A 27,261-nucleotide genomic window follows, 5' to 3' on the forward strand; every position below is an offset into this window, starting at 1 on the left:
TCTCTTACTGACCCCAAAAATTGGCTCCAGAGAACGGCAGAGGGCAGGCCAACTTTCATCCCCAGCCCCAACTCTCCACCATATTATACACATGGAGAAACTGAGGTTCAGATGTTTGTGTAGTTATTTCAGCCCTAGAACTGAGCTCCACTCACTCTCAGTTCCCCCCTGAGTCTGAGAGTTTCCTACTGCCGCTGTCTTCTTAAAGAAACAAAGTCCATCCACCAAAGGATGAAGGTCAGCAGAAATCTGAGCCCATTGTGGAGTTCTGCTAGCTGGCTGTTTCATTGTTTGCTTTATTTCCACTGGGTTTTCTCAATTCCCGTTTTATGGTAACCATTACCATTTTTCCTGGTTTTTTCTATCAAGTAATCCCAGACTCCCACAGTCTGCCCCAATGGCAAACTGGGAGACCTGTGCCCTGTTCTTTGGGACAAGCATTTTTGCCCTCAAAGGTATTGAAGTGGTGAGGTTTGAGATGGAGCGAGTGCCCCCATCCCCTATGCAAAGTTAAGAAAGTGTATGGGGTAGGCAAAGAGCACTGGCTCTGGAGACTGACAGGCATGGATTTGAACACTGTTTTTTTCATCCTTTCAAGTTATGTGATCTTGAACAGCTATTTAAAAATTTCTCTGAACCCACAGCATACTTCACAGCCTGCTCTGACTCTGCCAAGCTCAGAGGACCCACAGGTTTCTAGGGAATGCAGGTTTCCTGGTGACCTAACCTTTAGTTCAAGCTACCCCAAGAGAGGAAGGTGTGCAAACTGCCAGGGCCCTTTTTGGGGCTAAGTAAGTGCATGTGCAGCACCAGCAATTAGAGGGGGCACCCCTCATACTCAGGAAAAGGCTTGTTGAAGGGGTCACCTTTTACCCTCTCTTCCCCTTTCCTAGAGTGCAGCTGCAAAGGCACTGAAACACAAAAGAGGCATGCAGTTGAGTAACAGCCTATCTGTCAGCCTTTACTCTTAAGCACTATCTACTGGACTGCAGCCTGAATTATACCACTAAACAAAAATAAATTTCTTCACCATGCCACACCTGTAAAACCAAATTCAGGTAAATAACCAAAAACAAGATAGCCAAACAGAGCCTTGGCTCTCTAAAAGCACCCAGAAATGAAGCCAATCAACTATATACAACATATACTACAGTCAAACCCTCAAGAGTTAAAAAAGAACACAGAAACAAAAAGCCCTATCAAAATAACAGCAAATTCAAAAAGATAAACACCAGTTCCCTAAGATGAGGAGGAATCAGCATGAGAACTCCAGCAACTTACAAAGCCAGAGTGTTTTCTTATCTCTAAAGGATCACACTAGCTCTCCAGCAAAGGATCCTAACTAGATTAAAATGTCTGACATGACAGATATAGAATGGCAAGAAAGCTGAATGAGATTCAAGAGGAGTTGGGTGCAGTGGCTCACACCTGTAATCCCAGAACTTTGGGAGGCCAAGGCAGGCAGATCGCTTCAGCTGAGGAGGTTGAGGCTGCAGTGAGCCATAATCATGCCATTGTCAGAGAGAGATTTAAGAGAAAGTAGCAATCCAACCCAAGGAAGTCAATAAAGCAATTCAAGAGTTGAAAGACAACATAGCCATTTTAAGAAAGAACTAAACTGAACTTCTGGAATTGAAAAATTTACTACAGGAATTTCAAAATATAGTTGGAAGCCTTAACAAGAAACCAGACCAAGCTGAAAAAATAATTTCAGAGCTTAAAGACCAGTCCTTCCAATCAATGCAGTCCAACAAAAATAAAAGAATTTTAAAACTGAACAAAGCCTTTGAGAAAAATGGGCTTATGTAAAAAGACAAAACCTACAACTCATTGGCATTCTTGAGAGAGGAGAGAGAGTAAGCAGCTTGGAAAACATATTTGAGGACACAGTTCATGAAAATTTCCTCAATCGCATTAAAGAACTTTACATGCACATTCAAGAAATTCAGAGAACCCCTGTGAGATACTGTACAAGAGACACAGTCATCAGCCTTTCTGAGGTCAATGCAAAAGGCAAAATCTTAAAGGCAGCTAGAGAAGAATCAGGTCACTTACAAAGGGGGAACCCAATCAGGCTAAACAGCAGTCTTTTCAGCAGAAACCTTACAAGCCAGAAGAGATTAAGGGCCTATTTTCAGCATTCTTAAAGAAAAGAAATTCCAACCAAGAATTTCATATTCTGCCAAGCTACGTTTCATAAGCAAAGGAGAAATGAAATCTTTTCCAGGAAAGCAGGCACTAAGGGAATGTTTTACCACTAGACCAGCCAGCCCCACAAGAGATCCTTAAGGGAGTTCTAAACATGGAGGTGAGAGAATGATGCCAGCTACCACAAAAACACACTTAACTACATCCCCCAGAGACCCTATAAAGCAATGACACAATCAAGACTACAAAGCAACTAGCTCACAACATCACCACAGGATCAAAATCTCACATATTACTATTAACCTTGAATGTGAATGCTCTAAATATCTCACTTAAAAGGCACAAAGAGGAAGTTGGATAAAAAAAATCAAGACTTAAACATCTACTGTCTTTAAGAGACCAATTTCTCTTTTTTTAATTTTTTTAATATACAGTATATATTTTATTGCACTTTAGGTTCTGGGGTCCATGTGCAATATATGCAGGATTGTTGGATAGGTACATACATGGCAATGTGGTTTGCTGCCACCATCCCCCCCATCACCTATATCTGGCATTTCTCCCCCTGTTATCCCTCCCCAACCTCCCTACCCACCACGATCCCTCCCCTATTCCCCCCACAACAGACCCCAGTGTGTGAAGCTCCCCTCTCTGTGTTCTCATTGTTCAACACCCACCTGTGAGTGAGAACATGTGGTGTTCATTTTTCTGTTCTTGTGTCAGTTTGCTGAGAATGATGGTTTCCAGATTCATCCATGTCCCTACAAAGGACATGAACTCATCGTTTTTTATGGCTGCACAGTATTCCATGATGTATATGTGCCACATTTTCCTTGTCCAGTCTATCATTGATGGGCATTTGGGTTGGTTCCAGGTCTTTGCTATTGTAAACAGTGCTGCAATGAACATACGTGTGCATGTACCTTTATAATAGAATGATTTATAATCCTTTGGATATATACCCAGTAATGGGATTGCTGGGTCAAATGGAATTTCTATTTCTAGGTTCTCAAGGAATTGCCACACTATCTTCCACAATGGTTGAACTAATTTACACTCCCACCAACAGTGTAAAAGTGTTCCTATTTCTCCACATCCTCTACAGCATCTGTTGTCTCCAGATTTTTTAATGATCACCATTCTAACTGGCATGACATGGTACCTCAATGTGGTTTTGATTTGCATTTCTCTAACGACCAGTGATGATGAGCATTTTTTCATATGTTTGTTGGCCTCATATATGCCTTCTTTAGAAAAGTGTCTGTTCATGTCCTTTGCCCACTTTTGAATGGGTTTGTTTGTTTTTTTCTTGTAAATCTGTTTTAGTTCTTTGTAGATTCTGGATATTATCCCTTTGTCAGATGGGTAGATTGAAAAAACTTTTTCCCATTCTGTTGGTTGCCAGTTCACTCTAAAGATTGTTTCTTTTGCTATACAGAAGCTCTGGAGTTTAATTAGATCTCATTTGTCTATTTCGGCTTTTGTTGCCAGTGCTTTTGGTGTTTTAGTCATGAAGTTCTTGCCTATGCCTATGTGCTGAATGGTTTTGCCTAGGTTTTCTTCTAGGCTTTTTATTGTGTTAGGCCTTATGTTTAAGTCTTTAATCCATCTGGAGTTAATTTTAGTGTAAGGTGTCAAAAAGGGGTCCAGTTTCTGCTTTCTGCACATGGCTAACCAGTTTTCCCAACACCATTTATTAAACAGGGAATCCTTTCCCCATTGATTGTTTTTGTCAGGTTTGTCAAAGATCAGATGGTTGTAGATGTGTGGCATTGCCTCTGAGGCCTCTGTTCTGTTCCATTGGTCTATATCTCTGTTTTGGTACCAGTACCGTACTGTTTTGATTACCGTAGCCTGATGGTATAGTTTGAAGTTAGGTAGCTTGATGCCTCCAGCTTTGTTCTTTTTACTTAGGATTGACTTGGCTATGCAGGCTCTCTTTTGTTTCCATATGAAGTTTAAGGTGTTTTTTTTCCCAGTTCTGTAAAGAGGGTCATAGGTAGCTTGATGGGGATAGCATTGAATCTATAAATTACTTTGGGTAATATGGCCATTTTCACAATACTGATTCTTCCTAACCATGAGCATGGAATGTTTTTCCATCTGTTTGTGTCCTCTAAGAGATCCATTTCACATGTAAAGACACCCATAGGCTCAAAGTAAAGAGATGGAGAAAAATCTATCACACAAATAGAAAACATAAAAAAGCAAGAATTACTATTCTAATATCAGATAAAACAGATTTCAAACCAACAGCAGTAAAAAAGGGCAAAGAAGGGAATTACATAATGATAAAGGGTTCAATTCAACAAGAAGGCTTACTATCCTAACTATATACACACCCACTATTGGAGCACCTGGATTCATAAAACAAGTACTTCCAGACCTATGAAAACACTTAGCCACACAGTAAGAGTGGAAGACTTTAATACCCCATTCACAAGGTAAGACAGATCATCAAGGCAGAAAACTAACAAATGCTGGACTTAAATTTAACACTTGACCAATTGGACCTTATAGACATCTACAGAATAATCCACCAAACAACCACAGAATATACAGTCTTCTCATCTGCACATGGCACATACTCTGAGATCAACCACATTCTTGGCTATAAAGTAAGTCTCAATACACTTTAAAAAACAGAAAATCAAACACCACATGGTTTCACTCATAGGTGGGTGTTGAACAGTTAGAACACGTGGATATAGGGAGGAGAGCATCACACAGTGGGGAGGGACTAGGGGAGGGACAGTGGAGGGTGGGGAGGGTGGGGGGGGATAACGTGGGGAGAAATATCAGATATAGGTGACGGGTGAAGGAACACAGCAAACCACCTTGCCATTATGTACCTCTGCAACAATCCTGCATGATCTGCACATGTACCCCAGAACCTAAAGTACAATAATAAAAAATAAAAATAAATAACTGAAATTATACCATGCATACTCTCAGGCTATGGTGGAATAAAAATAGAAATCAATACCAAGAAAATATCTCAAAATCACACAATTAAATGGAAACTAAGCAACTTCCTCCTAAATGACTTTTGGGTAAGTAAGTACCTGAGACTGAGTAATTTATAAGAAAAGAGGTTTTATTGGCTTAGGGTTCTGCAGGCTGTACATTGCTTCTGGGGAGGCCTCGGGGAACTTTTACTCACGGCAGAAGACAAAGCTGGAGAAGCAGGTCACATTGTAAGAACATGAGCATGGTCAGGGGAGCAGGGGGAGGTACCACACACTTTCAAATGACCAGATCTTGCAAGAACCAACCCACTATTGCAAGAATAGTACCAAGGAGATGGAACTAAACCATTCATCAGAAATTCACCCCCATGATTTAATCGCCACTCACCAGGCTCCACATTCAACACTTGGGGGGATGACAGTTGAACATGAGATTTGAAAGGGGACACAAATCCAAACCATATCAGGTAAACAACAAAATTAAGGCAGAAATCAAAAGATTCTTTGAAATAAATGAAAACAGTGATACAACATACCAACATCTCTGGGGTGCAGCAAAAGCAGTGTTAAGAGGAAAGTTTATGGCACGAATTCCAACACCAAGAAGCTAGAAAAATTTCAAATTGACACTCTAACACTGCACCTAGAGGAGCTAGAGTAACAGAAATAGACTAATCCCAAAGCTAGCAGAAGAAAAGAAATAACTAAAATCAGAGCAGAACTAAATGATATCGAGACCCCAAAAATCCATACAAAGGATCAATGAAAGAAAAAGTTGATTTTTTAAAGGATAAACAAGATTGATAGACCACTAGCAAGATTAATAATGAAAAAGAGAGAAGATCCAAATAAGCACAATTAGAAATGATGAAGGTGAAACTACAACCAATCCCACAGAAATACATTAGATCCTCCAAGAGTATTATGAATACCGCTATATACACAAACTAGAAAATCTAGAGGAAACTGATACATTCCTGGAAACAAAACACTTCCCAAGATTTATTCAGGAGGAAATCAAGACTCCTAACAGACCAATAATGAGTTTCAAAATTGAATCATCAATTAAAAAAAATCTACCAACCAATAAAATGGTTGGTTTTATTTTTACCCTGGACCACAAAGATTGACAGTCAAATTCTATTAGATGTACAAAGAAGAGCTGGTACCAATCCTCCTGAAACTATTCCAAAAAATTGAGGAGGAACTCCTCCCTAACTCATTCTGTGTAGCCAGTATCATTCTAATACTAAACCCTGGAAAAGATACAGTGAAAAAAGAAAACTACAGGCCAACATCACTGATGAATATAGACACAAAAATTCTCAACAAAATACTAGCAAACCAAATCCTGCACACATCAAAGATTAATTCGCCAGGATCAAGTAGACTTTATTCCTGGAATGTAAGGTTGGTTCGACATACACCAATGAATAAATGTCATCCACCAAATAAATGGAATTAAACATAAAAACTATATGATCATCTAGATTGATGCAGAAAAAGCTTTTGATAAAATCCAACATCGTTTCTTAATTAAAAACCTTTAATAAACTAGGCATCAAAGGAATATGCCTCAAAATAATAAAGCCATCTATGATAAACCCACAGCCAACATCATCCTGAATGGGCAAAAGCTGAAAGCATTCTCCTTACAAACTGGAACAACACTAGTATGCTCACTCTCAGAACTCTTGTTTAACATACTATTGAAGTTCTAGCCAGAGAAATCAGAAAAGAGAAAGAAATAAAAGGCATCCAAATAGGAAAAGAAGTCAAATAATCTCTCTTTGCCAATGATATGATTCTACACATAGAAAACACTAAAGACTGCCAAAAGCCTTTTAGAAGATTTCAGAATACAAAATCAATGTACAAAAACCAGTCTCATTTCTATACATTGATAATGTTCAAGCTGACAACCAAATCAAGAACACAATTCCATTTACAATAGCCTAAAAAGAATAAAATACCCAGGAATAGATCTAACCTGGGAGGTCATGGTTTCTACAAGGAGAACTACAAAACTACTGAAAGAAACCATAAATGACACAAACAAATCGAAAAACATTCCATAGATTTAAAGAATCAATATAATTAAAATGACCATAATACCAAAAGCAATATACAGATTCAATGCTATTCCTATAAACTACAAATGTCATTTTTCACAGAATTAGATAAAACTATTCTAAAATTCATCTGGAACCAAAAAAGAGCCCAAGTAGCCAAAGCAATTCTGAGCAAAAAGAACAAAAGTGGAGTCACATTACCTGACTTTAAGCTATATTACAAGGTTACAGTAACAAAAACAGCATGGTATTGGTGCAAAAACAGACACGTAGACCAATGGAACAGAATAGAGAACCCAGAAATAAAGCTACACACCTACAACCGACAGATCTTTGACAGAGTTGGCAAAATTAAGAAATGCGCAAGGGATTCCCTATTCTTTAAATAAATGTTGCTGTGATAACTGGCTGGCCATATGAAGATGAATAAAACTGGACTCCATATCTATTACTATATGCAAAAATTAGCTCCAGATGGATTAAAGCTTTAAATGTAAGACTTGAAGCTATAAAAGTCACAGAAGAAAACCTAGGAAATACCATTCTGGGCATTGGCCTTGGCAAAGAATTTATGACTAAGCCGTCAAAAGCAATTACAACAAAAACAAAAATTGACAAGTGAGACCTAATCAAAGTAAAGAGCTTCTGCAGAGCAAAAGGAACTATCAACAGAGTAAACAAACAACCTACAGAATATGAGAAAATATTCACAAACAATGCATCCAACAAAGGTCTAGTATCCAGAATGTGTAAGGAACTTGAACAATTCAACAAGCAAAGGAACCAAATAACCCCATTAACAAGTAGGCAAAAGACATGAACAGACACTTCTCAAAAGAAGACATACAAGTGGCCACCAAACATGATAAAATGCTCAACATCACTAATCAGGGAAATGTGAATCCAAATCACAACTAGATACCATCTCATACCAGTCAAAATGGCTATCATTAAAAAGTAAAAAACAAAACAAAACAAAACAGATATTGGCAAGGCTGTAGAGAAAAGGGGATACTTATACACTGCTGATGGAAATGTAAATTAGTTCAGCCACTGTAGAAAGCAGTTTGTGAATTTCTCAAAAAATTAAGAATAGAACTAGGATTCCAGTCAGCAATCCCACTCCTGGGTATGTACCAGAGGAAGATAAATCATTCTACCAGAAAGACACATGCATTCATATGTTCATTACAGCACTGTTCACAATAGCAAAGACATGAAATCAACCTAGATGTCCATCAGTTGTGAACTGGATTTTAAAAAATGGTACATATAATCCATGGAATACTATACAGCCATAAAAGAATGAAATCATATCGTTTGCAGCAACGTGGATGCAGATGGAGGTCATTATCCTACGCAAATTAATGCAAAAACTGAAAACCAAATACTACATATTCTCACTGATAATTGAGAGCTAAACATTGGGTACTCATGGACATAAAGATAGTAACAGTAGACACCAGGAATTACTAGAGGGGGGAGGAAGGGGAGCAAGGGTTGAAAAGCCACCTATTGGATACTATGCTCATTAGCTGGGTTATGGGATTGTTCATACTCGAAACTTCAGCATCACATAATATACCCATGTAACAAACCTGCACATGTATCCCCTAAATTTAAAAGTTGGAACTTATATAAATAAATAAAAACATCTTTGAGCCTCATTCTCATCTGCTAAATGGAGATTCTAACACTTACAAAGCATGGATATTTTAACCACTCAAAGAGATAAGGAAGGCAAAATGATTAGCACATTGCCAGACACAAAACAAACAATGATGATAATTATTTTGCTTCAGGAGCCTGTATGTGTATGCAAAAAATTCTAATGTGCTAGAGAAAATGTGTGATAGAAAGCTGTGTGATGTTGGGCAAATCTTCTCTTCCCAGTGGGTCTCATTTTATTCATCTGTAAAATGAGAAAACTGAAAATCTCTGTATGACAACCCCTGCCAACAAGTCCCCCTATTTACACACTATGATCTTCATATTAAAAGTTACTATTTAATTGAGTATGGCCTCATCAACATATTTGGGTGCTAGAGCTACTTTGATCCACATGAGAAAAATTACTAAAAGTCAGCACTAAAAGGAGTTTAGCAGTAGTTTTCAAATATTTCCTATCCTCTGAACCTTTCAAATGAAATCACAAAAAGAACGAAGTAATTAAAATAAATCAGGGTTAAGCTTACATAGCTCAGAAAACATACACACACTCCTCAAACATATATGTATGGGAATATGCATATATATGTACCTTATTATGGCTCATGCCTTGTGATCCTAGCACTTTGGGAAGCCGAGGTGGGTGGATCACCTGAGGTCAGGAGTTCAGGACCAGCCTGGACAACATAGTGAAACCCTGTTTCTACTAAAAATATGAAAATTAGCCAGGTGTGGTGGCACCCACCTGTAATCCCATCTACTTGGGAGGCTGAGGTGTGAGAATCATTTGAACCTGGGAGACAGAGGTTGCAGTGAGCCAAAACTGCAACACTGCACTTCAGCCTGGATGAAGTGCAGTTAGACTGTCTCAAAAACAAACAAACAAAAATACACACACACACACACACATATGCATATATATATACACACATCACAGACACACATATATATACATTAAAAATACACACATGGAGAGCGAGAAGGAGAATATGATAAAGCAAATGTGCTAATCTTGGAATTGGTAAAAAAAGTATATGGGAAATCTTTGTACTATTCCAACATTTCTGTAAATCTGAAACATTTCAAAATAAAGTGATCATAATTTCATCCTCAGTTTGAAGTGGTGTCCACATCCGTGCACAGATAATGAAGCCAAGGGCTAGAAGTGACATGGCTGTTCAGGAGCATATGTTAAATCTAAAGCCAGGGCTTGCACACTCACCCACTAGCTCCCAGACCTATTCATTCCCCGCTCAAATTCTTCTCTGGCCTTCCCCTATTGCACTTTTTAAACAGTTTTCTTTTTAGTTCTCCTCTGACAAGACTGAGCTATTGGGAGCTGATGCTCTCACTTTACCACACCGGGACACAGAATCATGGATCGTGAACAGCTGGGGCTGAAATAAAGGGTGAGGAATTGGAGCTTTCTCTAGACAGTTCACACCACAAATAAGGAGACTGAGGTTTTTTCAGTGCTAGTGCCAGTACAATATCTACTCCTTTTCCATCCTTTGGTCAGGAGCTGCTATATATTCTGATATATATGATACTTTCTTCTCAACACCCCAAGCAAAAGGAATCCAAAATTACGTTGCAGCCCACACACCTGCCTTACTGCAGGTCACCACCTTCCTCCTGAAAGTGGGATGGTGCTCCCCCTGGTGGGCTAAGCTTAAAAACTAAACTCCTGCCAAGACACCAGCTTGTACATTCTAATTGCCATTTTCTGTGACAAAAATTATAATAATGATGATCATCAGCATCCATGAGACACAATGCTACTCGGAGGCAGAGCCTTTCCTGAGCATGGAAGAAGATACTCAGGCATGAGTGGTTGAGCTAGAAAACTTTTAAGGTCTTTTTAATGATTGATGTTATAACTCAGTAGCTCTTACTAGATTTGAAACTAGAACCATGTCTTGGAATATTTTATTTGTTCTTTTCTCTTGAGTTTTCTGATGACTGTGATGTATGAACACAGAATAAAAAACGATGCGTGAATTAGGTCTTTACATAAATAGGAAACACTGTGTAATTGTCTGCGGCCCCTCAGTTTGCAGGTTTTGTCTCTGGAAAAGAAGATGCAGGATCATGCCCAGCTTTCACTTGTCCTGTGTAGAGGAAGTTCATGACTGTCACCTGGTACGTAGCCTCAGGCCTTGGGCTTCCTCAAGTTTGGGGCCACTAGCCAGGAGAGCAGTACTTTAACCTGTCCAACTGCTGGTGAGTTCAGGCCTCAGAGCCAAAAGTTCATATGGTGTGCGGATCAGTGAAAAGGGTAGTGAGAGGGACATCACTGTAGGGTGGCTCTAGGGTAATGTGTAGGGCAGGGCTGGCTTAACTTCCGCTTATCAGAGGAGAGTAGCAAGGCCATGAGTGGTCATTTAGCCTTCTGCATGGAGAAGAGAGGCCAGGAAACTGCGCCATGGAAAGAGATGGAGCAGATAAATGAAGAGACCCAGTTTCTTGTTCAACAAAGCCATTAATCCTCCTGTGCTCTGGGCAAGGTATTTTTCTTCCATATACCTCAGTTTCCTCAACTATAAAACAATAGGATTAGAATAAGTAATTTCTAAATGTTCCCTCAACTTTGACAGATGTATCAGATCTCTTTCACATGCAAGGGACTGAAGTCCAATCCAAACTGGCCTAAATTTTAAAACAAAAATGAGAAATCTATGTATATATCTAGCTTCAGGCATGGCTGGATCCAGCTAGCAAGTGGTATCATCAGGACTCAGTTTATCTCCAACTCTCAAGTGTGTTTTTCTCTGTGTTGACTTTATCCAACTCTTCCTGCTCACAGAGTGACAGGGTGACAGCTAGAAGCTCCTTGGTTACAGGCCTTTCTCTCATTAGCCCTATTGTAAAGAAAATTTACCTTTTCCAGAAGGTCCCTTTAAAACCTTGGAAACTAATTCAGATCCCCCTGGCTAGGGTTTGTTCCTGAATCTATGGCTGGTAGATGACATATGCTGATTGGCTGGGCCTGGATCATGCGTTCTGCTGGGGTGAGGGGTTCCCTGAACCTAGTGTACTGAGAGTGGGTGTAAGGTGATTCCTGTTAACTCAGGGGGCAATGGTTGCTGGGTCAGTTAATCCAACCACTGTCCATATTTAATTTTTTCTTTTGAGACAGGCTCTCACGCTGTCACCCAGGCTGGAGTGCAGTGACGATCTTGTCTTACCATAGCCTCGACCTCCCAGGCTCAAGCGATCCTCTAGCCTTAGCCTCCTGAGTAGCTGGGACTACAGATACGCGCCACTATGCCTGGCTAATTTGTATAATTTTTTGTAGAGATGGGATTTTGCCATGTTGTCCAGGCTGGTCTCAAACTCCTGGACTCAAGCGATCTTCCACCTGGGACTCCCAAAGTGCTCAGATTACAGAGCTGAGCCACTGTGCCCAGCCACATGTAATAATTTCAGTTAAATCTGGAGACCACAGGTCACTTGACATCTTTTTTTTGATGGGATTTTGCTCTTGTCACCCAGGCTGTAGTGCACCACCCCCCCAGATCTCCACCCCCCAGATACAGGCAATTCTCCTGCCTCAGCTTCCTGAGTAGCTGGGCCTACAGGCACGCGCCACCGTGCCCAGCTAATTTTTGTATTTTTAGTAGAGACGGGGTTTCACCTTGTTGAACAGGATGGTCTCGATCTCCTGACCTTGTGATCCACCTGCCTCGGCCTCCCAAAGTGCTGGGACTACAGGCGTGAGCCACCGCGCCTGGCCAGAAATTTACATTCTTAAGCTAATTTATAAAGAAGGCCCGGCACGGTGGCTCAAGCCTGTAATGCCAACACTTTGAGAGGCTGAGGTGGGTGGATCACAAGGTCAGGAGTTTGAGACCAGCCTGGCCAATATGGTGAAACCCTGTCTCTACTAAAAAATATGTATATACAAAAATTAGCTGGGTGTGGTGGCACGAGCCTGTAGTTCCAGCTACTTGGGAGGCTGAGGCAGGAGAATCACTTGAACCCAGGAGGTGGAGGTTGCACTGAGCCGAGATCATGCCACTGTACTCCAGCCTGGGTGACAGAGTGAGATCTCTATATCAATAAGAAGAAGAAGGAGGAGGAGGAGAAAGAATAAGTCTGGGTACAGTGGCTCATGCCTGTAATCCCAGCACTTTGGGAGGCTGAGGTGAGCAGGTCCCTTTAGGTCAGGAGTTTGAGACCAGCCTGGCCAACATGGTGAGACCCCCATCTGTAGGAAAAATACAAAAATTAACCAACCATGGTGGCACATATCTGTAATCCTACCTACTCAGGAGGCTGAGGCATGTGAATCACTTGAACTCAGGACATAGAGGTTGCAGTGAGCCTAGATTGCGCCACTGCACTCTAACCTGAGTGACAGAGAAAGACTCTGTCTTAAAATAAATAAATAAAATAAGAAAGAAGAATAGCAAGTATTCACTGAGTGTTTCCCATGTCATAAGTGGTTTTCAGACGTGAGCTCATCCTTATTACAACCCATCTACCACTCTGTCTTGAAGACAGAGTACCAGGAAGGAGGAATCCTGACATGATTTGGCCACAGTCTCTGGCTTCTTGAAACACTGATGCACACACACCAACTCACATTCCATGAGAGAGTCTCTGTGACATGGATGAGGACTGGGGTTATAGGAACTCAAAAGAAGGAGGATTAATTATGACCAGGGGACAGGAGGCATGAAAGGAGCCTCTGGGACTTGAACAATGAGCAGAAATATAACAGATTACAAAGGGAGGAAAAGAGCCTTCTTAGCAGAAGGAACAGCACATGGAAAGGCACTGATTTTGAAGGTGTATTGCATGCCTCAGACATTCTCTGGAATTGTTACAGCGTCAAGCCCAGGAAGCTGGACGCAGAGGGAGGGAAACACTCTCAACATTGTAACTGAGTCAGACAGAACCACTGAACCTGAAATACCATGGACTTTGAATCCCAGGCTCAAGTTTGTAACTCTTTCCTGTAGGCAATGAGATATGATGAAAGGCTTTTTGAGCATTGAAGTAACATGGCACTAATCTTTCCTCTGCCTTACATCCCTTAAAAGCAGTGTTTTTTTTTTTTTTCTATCTTTGATAAAAAGTAGTTCCATTTGGTTAGTGTTTTGTGATTGTAGACTTTTGGAGACCATCAGATCCAGCCCCTACCTTTTAGCAGGTGTGAGAGATTGGAAAGTCCTTCAAAGCTTATATCTTAGACTACATTACAAGGAGAAGGAGTTACAATCTCTTGCTCTATGGCCATTATCCACTATTAGCGTAAACATATATATATATATATTCTCTAAATCAGCTACGTCTTAAATCCACTACCTTGACTCACTCCATCATCTCTGAACAGAACTGGGCAAGCTCCAAACCCTAGTGCATACCATTCCTTATGTGGAAAGTCTCCTCACCGTCTCCTGACTACCTTCCTCTCCTTCCTTGTCTTCTTCCTCATCTTCTTTCCCCTTATCTATTCAGGACATTTCCAGGTTTTTACCCAATCAGGGAAAGCATAAAGTGTGAGGTCCCATTCTGGCCAATGGAAACTAGACGTGGCAGTAGGGCGATTGTGTCAGGTTATGAAAGTTACAAATGTCCCTGTCTCTCCTGTTCAGGTGTGTGCTCATGGCAAGACTGCCAGTTGCTCCCTTCCTGCAGGAAGTAAACCAGCCTTGCTGAGCGATCCACTGTCTCAGCGTGGACTTTTCCCGATGTTACAAACCCATTTTCAACAGCAGGTAAAGAGTATATCCTCATTTTATAGATGAGGTGTATAAAGTTCAGGGAAGTAAAGTGACCTAAATACTTAGGGGTAGACGCTGAGTTATTTCAGGTCTCCTGAATTTCAATCCAGTAATACTTCCAACATAAACATTACACACTCTCTGACCTCATGTGAATTCAATTATAAAAGTGTTGACAAAAAACGTCAAACTCTGTAAAATATTTGAAGAAATTTATTATGAGCCAAATACTAGTGACCACGGCCCATGACACAGCCCTCAAGAGATGCTGAAAACATGTGTCCAAGGTGGTTGAGCCACAACTAGGTTTTATACATTTTCTGTGTTAAAACTACAGAGACCAAGGTTCTTACCATGCAGATGAAGCCTCCAGGTAGCAGGCTTCAGAGAGAATAGACTGCAAATGTTTCTTATCGGACTTAAAAAGAGGACAGACTTAGCTGATTCTCTCCTGGATCTGGAGAAAAAGGCCTGGAAAGGGAAGAGGGTTCTCTACAGAATGTTGATTTTTTTCCCCCACAAGAAACAACTTTGCAGGGCTATTTCAAGAGATGGCAAAGAAAATATATTTGAGGTTAAGATATTTTGATTTGCTTATCTGTTATGCGATGTTATGCCCGAGTCAGGTCCGAAAACAAGCCACGTTATATAGGGTTAAATAAAACACTTCTGATGAGACTTTATGGTCTTGTAGGGCATGGCTTCCCAGGCCCCTTAGATAGGAATTTGAACAAGAAAAGAAAAAAGGTAAGAGTTTAGTCCTCAAAAAGACAAAGAGTTCTTAAAGAGCAGGCCTGCTGGGTGCAATTGTTCACACCGGTAATCACAGCACTTTGGAAGGCTGAGGTTGTTCGGATCACCTGAGGGTGGGAGTTCGAGACCATCCTGACCAACATGGAGAAACCCCGTCTCTACTAAAAATAGAAAATTAGCTGGGCATGGTGGCGTAATCCCAGCTACTCAGGAGGCTGAGTCAGGAGAATCGCTTGAACCCAGGAGGTGGAGGTTGCAGTGAGCCAAGATCGCGCCACTGCACTCCAGCCTGGGCAACAAGAGCGAAACTCTGTCTTAAAAAAATAAAAAAAATAAATAAAGAGCAGGCAAGCTGGGCATGGTGGCACATGCTAGTATTCCCAGCTACTTGAAAGATTGAGGTGGGAGGATCACTTGAATCCAAGAGTTCAAGGCTACAGTGAGCAAGAATTGTGCCACTACACTCTAGCCCAGGCAATAGAGTGAAATTCTGTCTCTAAAAGTAAATAAATAAATAGCTCAGGCAGTTTCACCCAGCACCCAACTCATCGAATAGATGTCTGTGAAAGAGTTGAGATGGAGAACATGAATCCACCATCTTCTCTGTAGGTCTTAGCACCTTCATGCCCTTCATAGAGAGTGAGACTCTTGCCATTTCAATGAGACTCTAGTGCCTAGAGATATGTATACAGTTGTTTCTACTATATAGCCTCTTAGCACCTTGCTATATTTTCTGGTGATTAGGGGGTTATTGGAAGCAATTTTAACTATTCCCAATTTCTGCCTCATGCTCTGGCCTGAGAGGTCTCCTGACTAACCCCCATGGGTCCTCCAGAGGCTGCTGATGTCTGCGTGGATGTTTCCCGATCCCCTCTGCCTTCCACAGGTTGTACCATTCTGTTGAGCTCCTCTACTTGGGTGGTATCTGCCTCACCTAACCCCTGCAGTTCTATGCCTCTGCCAAGATCACTGTGCCCTTCACTGTTTCCTGGGTGTAGAAGTGCTGAACCCTCATGGTAGAACTCGGCGTTGGTTCCGCCATGCTCTGGCAGACATGGGAGCAAAAGGCAGGAAGACTTGCTTCTTTTCTATTCCTCCACCAGGCCCCAGGAATTTACAGGCGTTAGGCCACCTGGACCTCCCTAGAGCAGGTGCGAAATTCTAAACATAGTAAATTTTGTGGAATTAAGCTGAACCTAAGAGAAGCACATCTGTTAGGTTCTTTGGAGGCAAAAACGATATAATTCTGGACAATTTAAACAAATGGAGGCTAGATGCGGTGGCTCACGCCTGTAATCCCAGCACTTTGGGAGGCCAAGGCAGGCAGATCACCTGAGGTCGGGAGTTTGAGACCAGCCTGACCAACATGGAGAAACTCTATCTCCATTAAAAATACAAAATTAGCTGGGCATGATGGCACATGCCTATAATCCCAGCTACTCAGGAGGCTGAGGCAGGAGAATTGCTTGAACCTGGGAGTTAGAGGCTGTGGTGAGCCAAGATCTCACTGTTGCACTCCAGCCAGGACAACAAAAGTGAAACTCCATCTAAAAACAAAACAAAACAAAACAAAAAACACCAAAAAACCCCACACAGATGGATTTAAAGATGGCTCACAGAGTCAAGGGAAAGCTGAAAAAGCAGACCTTGAAAAAGACAGGCACTGGGCAGATTGAAGTCAGTGGGACTCTGCCTCTACGATAAATTTCCACCAGCTGTTTTCTGTTCTTGAGTCTAATGCTCAAGATGCAAATTCTATGGAGAGAGTGTCCAATTGCGCAAGCCCATCTGTTGGGCAAGGAAAGTCTGGGTTTTTTGATTGACAGTGCCACCAAGACACTCATGCAATGAGAGGGATAGTACCTCAAAGCAAAAATGGATTATACACCAAGAGCGGGGAATTGGGGGATGTTAAAAGCAACAAATGTCCACACAAGTGGACATCACATGACAGAAGTCACAAAGTAAGGGTAACAGGAGGGAGTTAGATATGACATTAACCAACTTAGAGGAATGGTCAGAGTTATTATCTTCAAATACTAAAAATAGTTAAAGCTCTGGATCAGGAGGAAACTAAGTTGTTAAAGTATGCATCTCTTAAACCTCTCACTCATTAGTGCTTATTCCAACCTCAGAGTATAAGTCATTCCACACTTGTCATTTATAGACATGAAGCCAGATTGCTGAACAGCCAGTAGGGAACACTGAGGATCTGACAACAAAATATAAAGCCAAAAAGATACAGAAGGAAACCTCTCTTCTTAAAAGGCTTAATCTTAGAACCTGAACAATAACCCATAAACTTTCTAGAATTGTGTGCAAAAGTAGTATGTAAAGGTAGTTGTTGCTGTTTGTTTGTTTGATTTGGTTTCTGTTTATTCTTTTATTGTTTTGTTGTGTTTTTTCCCAAAGATTTCCTCGTTTTCCCCAATTTGGCAAAAGGGGCTGTGAAAGGTTTTGAACCTCTGCTAACAAAGAGGCTGCCCTCTCAGACCGTCTCAGTGAGACTCTACTTCCTCAGAGCTACCTGGCTCCATCCTGGCCCTGCTACTATCAGAGACATGGATGAAAATGTAAATCGTTTCTCAATTTGGAAAATGAGAATTTGTAGAAAGCCCTCTAAGGCATTTCCAGTTTGGATGGAAATTCTGGGTTTTTTTCCCTTGGAAATTCCCAGGATCTCCACAGTCTTCTCAGAGAACTAGGTTTAAAAATGTGACTTTCTCTCCCTGCCTACCATGCCAGGTGGGAAGAGTGAGTAACTGAGCAGGTGCCATGACCAGGAAAGAGCACATGGCTTAGTCTAAGGTTACCCATCTCCAGCTGGTGAGGTCCCATGGTGGGTCATTTCCAAGTCTCACAGAAGCCAGGAATTCTGGTTTTGTGTATGTGTGTGCAATTTTTCCACTTTATATTTGCTGTTATTTCTTTTTTTTTTCCCTCTAGGTCAGTGCAAAAGTACCAGTTTTTAAATAGTGGAAGCTAATTCAAAAGGTGTGGTACTCAGGTGGCCAATTTGCAGCCAGGATCTAGATTTTATTCCCCAGGTATTTATGAAGGCCTTTAAGCACACCCTGCTTTCACACCTACCCCCACACACACATTCTCACATACACACCTCATTTTAAGAAAATAAGATTGTCTATGCCTAATAAAACAAGTGTTTTTCTGTATCTTTTTGACTATATTTTGTTACTGGAAGGTCTTCAGGGTCCCCTACTGGCTGTTCAGCAAAATGGTTTTATGTCTGTAAATGGTGAGCATGGAATGGCTTATACTGCGAGGTTGGAATAAGTACTAATGAGTGGGAGGTTTGAGAGATGCATATTTTAAGCTCAACGTAACAAAGAGCTTTCTTATACTGGATGAGTAGGGGATAGTGAATGCCCCATCTCCAAAGGTATTTAAAGCAGAGGCAGGACAACCACTTTTCAAGAGAGGAATCGTTTTGCTCTATAACTTATGAGAAGCTCCTTCCAAATCTGAGATTCTCTTCCTTGGTTTTTCTAATAAGTCAAATAAAAAATTAGTGATTAAATTACTGAATCTAAAGGATGATATTTTGAGCTATTGTCTGATGCATTGTAAATTGCAGATTATAGAAGGCATGAAACACATATGTTTGCCTTGAAAGTATTTGCTCTAGATGTGTAAACTGCTAGCTCTCATTTGTTGTAAATATACAACCCATAGATTTCTCTTCCTGCGTTGTTTCTTCCTGGCTCACCCCTAATACGTAAGAACTGTTTTGGAGGCACCCTGAGTCAGACCTCTTGGGCAAGTAACTAATAATTCATGGGGCACAGATAAGGCAAATGTAAGTGCCTCTAGAGACAACACCTGGAAAGGGGAGGATACATGTTGGGTCTCCCAGAGAGTTAGATTCAGAGGGAAGACTAGAATACAGGTCTCCTGATTCCCAATCTAGGATGAAACATGTTATGCAGCTTACATTAGAATATTTTCTGGAAGATAAAAATATTTTAGAGAAAAAAATTTGAAGAATTTCAGAAGTGACATTTATCTTCATGGAATAGGGTTCTTTTTTTTGGTCACAAAATTCTATGATTTTATTAGCCATCACAAATGTATCATTTTCCGCAACATTTTACAATTGTCTTGTTTCACAGGGAAGGTGAACTAAATTAATGTATCTTAAACAAGTACATGTTGCTGAAAAAATTTTAAGTTAAAATGCACTACATTATGTAGTGCAGAAAAAAGTGCAGCTGGCAATTTAAGACATGAAAACAGTGCTGAATCAGTAGTGTTTGGAGCGATACATTTTGTGCATCTTTGGCCAGTCCTAGAGTAGCACTCATCACAAGCTGTATGACACATGTGAACTAATGAGGCTAAAATACTGAAGACCAAATAGAACCATTCTAGAGTCAGTTTCACAAGGAAATACTCCACCCTTTGGCCTGGGAACAGTGATCTGCTGCAGCTCCTATCCTGCCATGGCACCTACTCCTGCTGCAGTACCTATTACCAGATCAGATGTCCCCCAGCCAGCCTCCAGGACAAGTGGTGTCCAGTGAGTCACAACCCAAGGAGAAACAGCTGCAGTTTACCGATTTGTATTCTTGTACATACTTGACTTGGGTGGCAAGGATTTTCTCATTTATTTTGAATATATTTACTTCTAAAAAGACTGTGTCTGTCTTATTGGGAAGAGAGCAGAGGAATGTTTACTTGCTAGAGAACGTAATACCAAATACCAGTTCTCACTCATCATAAACACAAAGCCCATTGTGTCATGAGAAGAGGACCACCTTGTCAGGAACATTTCACTACTTACCTCTACAAGAAAAATGCCCCATATTAAAATCAACCTGTGGTTACCTCCCTTAGAAATGTTGTTCTCAGATATTCCCATTTCTAGTTTTAGAGGCAGCCAGGGAATATATAGTCTCCTCTGACCTTGGAGTCAGGAAGAAAGGGAAATCTATTCATAAAAGGAATTTAAATTCTGGCCTTGGCCACTCAAACATGCTTCAGGTCAAAGAAGATGGTTCAACTAACAGATTCCTCCAGGTGAAATTCTTCTGGGACCAACGACTCACTCAAGTTGTCACTCACGGCCATAAAGAGAATGGTTGGAGCAATCAGGTTTTCTGAGAATCGGATTTGGCACAATGAGTTGGGGTTGCCATGATTGATTCCTTTAACAATGGCTCACACATGTGCCCACATATACACTGTGGTTACCCACCAGGCAAAATCTTTTTTTTTTTTTTTTTTGAGAGTCTGTGTTTCTCTTGTTACCCAGGCTGGAGTGCAATGGCATGATCTCGGCTCACCGCAACCTCTGCCTCCTGGGTTCAAGCAATTCTCCTGTCTCAGCCTCCTGAGTAGTTGGGATTACAGGCACGTGCCACCATGCCCAGCTAATTTTTTGTATTTTTAGCAGAGATGGGGTTTCACCATGTTGACCAGGATGGTCTCGATCTCTTGACCTCGTGCTCCACCCACCTCGGCCTCCCAAAGTGCTGGGATTACAGGCGTGAGCCACCGCGCCCGGCCCAGAACCTTTTTAACAAGAGTGTCTCTAACACATCTTTCTGAGTTGCTAAGTTGATGGGGAAAACACACTTTGCACTCATTTGGCTGACCCACCTAGGCAGGGTCTGGGAAAAATGCCTTTAACCCCACCTTTGATTCCTTGCTTCTATGCTATAAGACTAACACATCTATCCCTACTGAGCAAGGAGCTTTCCTGGGGTCAGGACATTCTCATCAAAAGGCACCTTTGATATTTTTGACCTGGCCCATGGCCAGATCTCTAGGGAGGCTGAACTTGAGGTTGCTGGGGCGACTGAGCAGGTTGAGGGCACTCTCAAAGCCTGTGTGTGCTACTTAGCTCTTGGGCTGGTAGCGAGGCTTGATGAGTGACCTGGACTTGCAGATGAAGTTCACCCAGGACACCAGACACTGCTCGGTCAGTGCCACATACCAAAGCCTTCAATTCTGAGTTTGCACTGTGCTTTAAAGGGCCGTGCTCTGCCAGCGCCATGAGGATGGCTCTCAGTAGGCTGTCTTTGGGAGTCACAATAGTGCCTCCTGTAACATGAAGGCAAAGGACTGGGAGAGCTCCCGGACTGGGGATTCCACATAAGCACTGCCATTCTTAGCATGGTAGTACTGTAACCTCCCAAGGGGTTCACCTTGCCGGCTGCCTAGACAGAGCAGATTTATCAAGACAGAGGAATTGCAATAAAGAAAGAGTACAGGTATTGATCGATTTACGACCTATGCAACTTACGACCATTCAACTTTACGACCACAATTGCTAGCCACGACTGCTCCGCGTCTGGCAGCACAAACGTTGCCCAGCTGGGCATACGACAGTGCGGACCAGCTTCCAGCAACACTACCATCTCCACGTACACCACTTCAACTGTACATATAGCCTACTCAACTTACGACCAAATCGTGTTACGACTGGTCCGTGGTCCTGACCGTGGTCGTAAGTCGAGCACCAGCTGTAATTGATGCAGAGCCAGCTGTGCGGGAGACCTGAGTTTTATTATTACTCAAATCAGTGTCCCCAAGCATTTGGGGAGCAGAGTTTTTAAGGATTACTTAGTGGGTGTGGGGAAGCCAGTGATCTGGGAGTGCTGATTGGTCAGGGTTGAAATCACAGGAAGTCAAAGCTGTCTTTTCACACTGAGTCAGTTCCTGAGTGGGGGCCACAAGAGCAGATGAGCCAGTTTATCAAGCTGGGTGGTGCCAGCTAACCCATTAAGTGCAGGGTCTGCAAAATATCTCAAGCACTGATCTTAGGAGCAGTTTAGGGAGGGTCAGAATCTTGTAGCCTCCAGCTGCATGATTCCTAAACCATAATTTCTAATCCTGTGGCTAATGTTAGTCTAATCCCCAGGCAAGAAGGAGCTCTGGTTTGGGAAAGGGCTGTTACTGCCTTTGTTTAAACTGTAAACTACAAACTAAGTTTCTCCCAAAGTTAGTTCAACTTATACCCAGGAATGAACAAAGACAGCTTGGAGGTTAGAAGCTAGATGGAGTCGATTAAGTTAGATCTCTTTCACTGTCTCAGTCATAATTTTGCAAAGGCAGTTTCAATACTTTACAAAGAACTCCCAGGGCATGTGGCCTCAGGGGCCGAGGAGAAGGCTGGCAGCAAACAAGCGGTAGGAGCCATGCTAAGGCTCATCCCTGAGGAAGAGGCATAGAGCCCCTGGGCTAGCAGGTCCCTCAAAGCCACTATCAGCTCCTTCCACACAGCCATGGCCAGCTCATCCTTGCCTCCCAGAGAGAGGTCCCGGGGGATGGCAGAGGTAATGATATGGTCTTGTGGCTGGTGCCTCAAGGCTAGCTGCTTCACTCTGTCCACTGACACCCCCAGTGTCTTCAGCGAGGGAGAGTAGTCTCTGTCAGCCTGGCCTCTCTGCTACAGGGGTGGAGAGATCTGGCCTGCGTCACAACCGAATTGGGTAACACCAAAATCTGGAGCATCGCCAGCACTTGTGGCCTCAGGTGCAGCCCAGTCTCCCGGCCTGTCTTCACATCCTCTGACTTTGTTTTGATGTGTCCTGGAGGCAACGGGTCTGCTGCTGCCGGTTCTGGTGCAGCCATTTCCCATCTCCAGAGACTTTGCACTCACAGTGTCCACCACCTGCCTGCAAGAGGCCTCCCACTTCATCTTGGAAGTTGATGAACATTTAGAGGTCTCCGATCTGAGTTGTCAGTTTCTCAACCAAGTGATCTTTGACTAGGGCTGGGTTGACCATCTGAGCCACTTCTGCATCTGCATGCTGACCAAGCTCTTCAGTGGACAGGGAACTGATGTCCTCATTCAGATTCATGTCCAGTTTCTTTATTAACTCATCTCGAATCACCCGCTGTCTTTCCAGCACCATGAACTGTGGCAGGGCGTCATAACCGCTCTTGGATAGGCCAATGTTTCCAGGTCATCTAGCTGGGTCTTGAGCTGCAGTATCCATTCTTTCCGCTTCTGCCTTTGGGTTTCCAGACGCTCTTGTTTTTCCTGTTCACTCTGGTCCTTGCCCCACGGCTGTGGCCGGTCTCCTGGCAGGTAATTTGTAGATTTTTAGTAGAGAGGGGGTTTCACCACGTTGGCCAGGCTGGTCTTGAACTCCAGACCTCAGGTGGTCCACCTGCCTCAGCTTCCCACCTAGGGTTCTTTTTAAATATTCTCTTATTATCCTTTTAATGTCAATAGGATCTAGGGTGATGTCTTATCTTTCATTTCTGATATTGGTAATCTGTGTCTTCTGTCTTTTTTTCTTGAACAGTCTGGGTAGATTTTATTGATCTTTTCAAACAAATAACTTTCTGGTTTATTAATTTTCCTCTATTGTTTTTACACTGTTTTGACTTTTGTGTGTTTTTTCATTCTTTTTCGCCCCTTCACCTTGCTTTGAGTTAAATTTTTTTCTAGTTGCTTGACATCAGAGCTTAGATCATTGATTAGAGACCTATTTTCTTTTCTAATATAAGCACTTAATGTGATAATATTTCCTGTATGCCTGCATTAATATAGTAGTTGCTAGCCACATTGAGCATTTGAAGTGTGACTAGTCTGAATTGAGATGTGCCATAAGTATAAAATAAATACTAGATTTTAAAACTGCAATACAAAAAAATGTAAAATATTTTAATAGTTACTGTTACACATTGAAATCGTAATTTTTTGGGTATATTGTGTTAAGTTAAATATAATGTTAAAATTAGCTTTACCCCAGAGAGGGCAAGCTAGTCCCTGTGGCTACAATTAAAGTGAAGAGAGCCAGGAACAGTGGCTCACATCTGTAATCTCAGCACTTTGGGAGGACAAGGCAGGCAGATCACTGAGGCCAGGAGTTCGAGACCAGCCTGACCAACATGGAGAAACCCCGTCTCTACTAAAAATACAAAATTAGCTGGACATGATGGTGCGTGCCTGTAATCCCAGCTACTTGGAAGGCTGAGGTAGGAGAAGAGCTTGAACCTGGAAGGCAGAGATTGCAGTGAGCCAAGATCGTGCCATTGGGTTCCAGCTTGGGCAATGAGAGCAAAACTCCATCTCAAATAAATATATATACTGTAAATTTCAATTAAAGTGGGGAAAAACTACTGCCTGCTGGGCCCATAAAATGGGGGAGACTATGACATCTGGGTGGTGAGGCACCAAGAGGGCCAATGTTAGGCTGTCTCAGCAGAAGACGACACAAAGATGGAGCCAGAGAATGGTCTGAGTCCACAAATCCTGCCACCATTGAAGAGACTATAGGCTTAAGGACATTACCAGTGCCAGGCTGGGGGCCTGGGCTTCTCTCCCACTTCTTGCCTTTCCTGCCCCTGTGCAAGCACTTCCCCACCTGGGAGAACCTTCCAGGACTTGGGATTTGCCAACTCTGACTTAATTTTGATTATTTATTGTGTAATTTACTATTTTTCCTATGGAAAGGCCACACATCTCTGTCCTTCCAAGAGAGACAGGTGTCCATTCATTCAAGAGGGACAGGTGTCTGTCCATAGGCTCCACAGTGTCTGTCCATAGGCTGTCCAGAGTCCAGCATGCTGGGTGAGTGCAGCATGGCCCTCCCACCTCTGACCCTCAGGCCCAGGTGACTGTGTGCCAGCCAAGGGGCAGTGGGTGGGTGGAGGTGGCAGGTGACCCAACAACCTCCTTTCCTCAACTCCTCCAACCACCACCCACCTCTCACCCTCCCCAGTGTCAAGTGTTTCTATCTGTGGTTGGCAGCAGCAGTAATGGCAGATGGTGGCTGTGGTGCTGGTGGCAGCTGCTATGAGAGATGATGAATTCCTCCTTCATGATGAACCAGGCCAGCCTGGAAGATTGCTATTGTGACCTCTTCTGCCGGCTGACTTCACAGGGATTAAATAGGAAAGATATGTATGGCAAGGCCCAACTTCTGCCCCTATAATGTTTCCCATGACTGAAGACAGATATAGTTGGTGTTTGGCAACAAGATCAAAGACCTAGAAGAATAGAGTTGTCAATATTTTGATGGGGCAAAGACCCCAATTTTGCTGACCTTATTTACCAGGATTTAACAGAAGAAGGAGAAGGAGTGTGGGAGAAAAGACTTCACTATGAATGCCATACTCTGCTTTTCAAAGCATTTCACAGTCAGTTCAGATGGTGTTTAATGAACCAGAACTTTGTACATATTGGCAAGTGGTTTGTACAGTCTCATGAAAAAGATTAAAAACCTATAAATAAAAGTGAATCATTGTCCTGCTCTTTGCCTTTTTCTTGCATAGAGACATCAATCTTTGTACCAGTGCGGAAATTAGCCAACATCAACCTGTATATCTTTTTAGTGAAGATCGCATCACCCTTGATGAACAGCTTAATAGCCCATTTAAGTTATGTTAAGCCAGTTTGGACCAAATAAAGACTCCACTTAAAAGACATAGATTAATGGATGGAGCTTTAAAATGAACCAACTATATGCTGCTTATAAAAAAGCTCACTTGGCCAGGTGCAGTGGCTCACACCTGTAATCCCAGCACTTTGGGAGGCTGAGGTGGTGACCTGAGGTCAGGAGTTCGACACCAGCCTGGTCAACATGTTGAAACCCCGTCTCTACTAAAAATACAAAAAATTAGCCAGGTGTGGTGGTGCATGACTGAAATCCTGGCTACTCAGGAGGCTGAGGCAGGAGAATCACCTCAACCCAGGAGGCAGGGGTTGTGGTGAGCTGAGATTGCACCATTGCACTCCAGCCTGGGCAACAAGAGTGAAACTCTGTCTCAAAAAAAAAAAAAAAAAAAAAAAAGCTGGGCACCGTGGCTCATGCCTGTAATCCCAGCACTTTGGGAGGCTGAGGTGGGTGGATTACCTGTGGTCAGGAGTTCAAGACCAGCCTGGCCAACATGGCGAAACCCTGTCTCTACTAAAAATATAAAAATTAGCCAGGCATGGTGGCGAGTACCTGTAATCCCAGCTACTCCGGAGGCTGAGGCAGAAGAATGGCTGGAACCTGCGAGGCAGAGGCTACAGTCAGCCAGATCACACCACTGCACTCCAGCCTGGGCAATACAGCAAGACTCCATCTCAGAAAACAACAACAACAACAAAACCAAAAAAACAAAACAAAACAAAACAAATCTCACTTTACTGGTAAAGACACTTAGAGACTGAAGGTTAAAGTATATTTTACATGAACAGAAACCAAAAGCAAGAAGGAGTAGCTATACTTACATCAGATAAAACAGATATTAAATAAAAAATTGTTAAAAAAAGAAGAATATAACTAAATAATGGTAAAGAGATCAATTCAAGAAGAGTAGATAGCAATTCTAAATATATATGCACCCAACACTGGAGCACCCAGATTTATAAAACAAGTATTAAACTTAAAGAAAGAAACAGCTGTTCAATAATAGTGGGGGACTTCAATACGCCACTCATAGCATTAGACAGATCATTGAGACGGCAACAAAGAAACACTACACTCAAACTGGACTCTAGGCTAAATGGACCAAATAATTACAGAACATTCTACCCAACAATTGCAGAATATATATTCTTCTTATCAGCACATGGAATACTCTCCAAGACACACTATATGTTAGTCCACAAATCAGTCTCAATAGATTTTTAAAAACTGAAACCATATCAAGTGTCTTCTCAGACCACAGGGAAACAGAACTAGAAGTCAATACCATGAGGAACTTTCAAAACTATACAGATACATGAAAATTAAACAATATGTCACTTAACAATCTTTGGGTCAATGATGAAATTAAGATGGAAATTCTAAAAAATTTGAAATGAATGAAAATGGAGATACAACAGAATTCTGGGATATATATACAGTATATATAAAAGTAATGCTGAGAGGGAAGTTTATAGAGTTAAATGCTTACATTGAAACAAAAATAACAATTTAATATCACACCTCAAGGAACTAATAAAACAAGAAC

At 41.9% G+C, this 27,261-nt stretch overlaps 1 pseudogene; it reads right to left on the minus strand.

Moving 5' to 3' along the window:
* Positions 1-21,081: 21,081 nt before the first annotated feature.
* On the minus strand, positions 21,082-23,237 carry LOC116537569 (annotated as a pseudogene).
* Between the last annotated feature and the right edge of the window lie 4,024 nt (positions 23,238-27,261).

The sequence above is a fragment of the Sapajus apella genome, unplaced genomic scaffold (genome assembly GCF_009761245.1).
Source record: "Sapajus apella isolate SASKATOON/1434 unplaced genomic scaffold, GSC_monkey_1.0 scaffold112, whole genome shotgun sequence".
Taxonomy (NCBI): domain Eukaryota; kingdom Metazoa; phylum Chordata; class Mammalia; order Primates; family Cebidae; genus Sapajus; species Sapajus apella.